The 1,711-nt window shown below is 46.7% G+C and overlaps 1 non-coding gene across 1 annotated transcript; it reads left to right on the top strand.

Annotated features, from left to right (window-relative positions):
- The first annotated feature begins 826 nt into the window (after positions 1–826).
- On the top strand, positions 827–899 carry trnak-uuu (transfer RNA lysine (anticodon UUU)). The gene has a single exon. It is a non-coding gene; the product is annotated as a tRNA-Lys (tRNA).
- The last annotated feature ends 812 nt before the right edge of the window (positions 900–1,711 follow it).

The raw sequence follows: 1,711 nt of genomic DNA on the forward strand, positions 1-1,711 counted from the left end.
GGGACTTGGGGGAACTTGTGCATGAAACACAAATGTTTTGTATGCAGGTACAGCAAGTGATCAGGAAGGCCAATGGTATGTTGGCCTTTATTGTAAAGGGGATGGAGTATAACAGCAGGGAAGTCTTACTACAGCTATACAAGGTATTAGTGAGGCCACACCTGGAATACTGCGTGCAGTTTTGGTTTCCATATTTAAGGAAGGATATACTTATTTTGGAGGCAGTTCAGAGAAGGTTCACTTGGTTGATTCCAGAGATCAGGGGGTTGACTTATGAGGAAAGGTTGAGTAGGTTGGGCCTCTACTCATTGGAATTCAGAAGAATGAGAGGTGATCTTATCGAAACGTATACGATTTTGAGGGGGCTTGATAAGGTGGGTGCAGAGAGGACGTTTCCACTGATAGGGGAGACTAGAACGAGAGGGCATAATCTTCGAATAAGGGGTCACCCATTTAAAACAGAGATGAGGAGGAATTTCTTCTCTCAGAGGGTTGTAAATCTGTGCAATACGCTGCTTCAGAGAGCTGTGGAAGCCGGGACATTGAATACATTTAAGACCGTGACAGCCAGCTTCTCGAGCACTCAGGGATTACGAGGTTATGGGGAGAGGGCAGGGAAGTGCACCTGAGTCCATGATCGGATCAGCCATGATGGTATTAAATGGCAGAGCAGGCTCCGAGGGTCTGTATGGCCGGCTCCTGCTACTATTTCTTATGTTCTTATGTTCTTATGTTCTTATGTTCCTCATTAGTCCAGTGATCAATATTCCTGCCTATCAGGCAGGAGACCGGGATTTAATTCTACGATGGACACAGATTAAGCAGAGCCCGGATAGCTCAGTCGGGAGAGCATCAGACTTTTTATCTGAGGGCCCAGGGTTCAAGTCCCTGTTTGGGTGTTGCTTTTAAATCGTGATTCTCAACTCCACTTTCATGCAGTACCAGAAAACACTCGGGGTCGAAATTCGGTACCACCGTTTGTGAGGAGGAGATTTTACCGCCGAGCGTTAGGTGCAGGATGACATCACCACATTGGTGGTGTTAACCGGCGCAGCGTTAGCTCTTGGCACCTCTGCCAAAGAACCAACTGAATTTCTGCGCAGGTGTGGACGCCGCTTACCATCGAAGGTCGGCATTTGCCGTACGTTAGCCGCCTCCCGCTCGCAGTAACAGGTGGTGGTAGAAACTGAATTTCAACCCCGAGCATTTCATAATTATCATAGGAATAGAAGTCAACCATTTACCGCCCTCCAGCCTGTAGAATTTACCAATATTTCGCAAAGATTCCTGGTATCTTTCCGCTGCAGATGAGAAGAATGGAAGGAAAAACTTCAGGTCACAAATGAGTTTTAAAGGGGGAGAAGGAGCCTGCAGGGGATAAAAGGGAGACCCCCCCCCCCCACCGCCCGTGTTTTCGGACTCATTGGAAAGGGAATTAAATTTGGGACTATCTACCAGAAAGTCTGAAATCCTAAAGTGCACATGGAAGAAACTACGAACTTTAATCAAATTTGGGAATTTTAAAGGTGAATGTTGGGTCGGCAAGAAAAGGGGTGGGGTCCATCTCTAAAGGGCCAGTTTGGACATTGGAGCTAATCAAATTGTCTGGGAACTGCTTACTCTCGAAAACTTGCCCCTAGAAAACATTAGCATTCAAACAATCGACCATGGAAGAAACAGTATCACCCCACCCAGAGGACCCAAATTTCAC

The sequence above is a fragment of the Pristiophorus japonicus genome, chromosome 5, assembly GCF_044704955.1.
Source record: "Pristiophorus japonicus isolate sPriJap1 chromosome 5, sPriJap1.hap1, whole genome shotgun sequence".
NCBI classification, from domain to species: Eukaryota; Metazoa; Chordata; class Chondrichthyes; family Pristiophoridae; genus Pristiophorus; species Pristiophorus japonicus.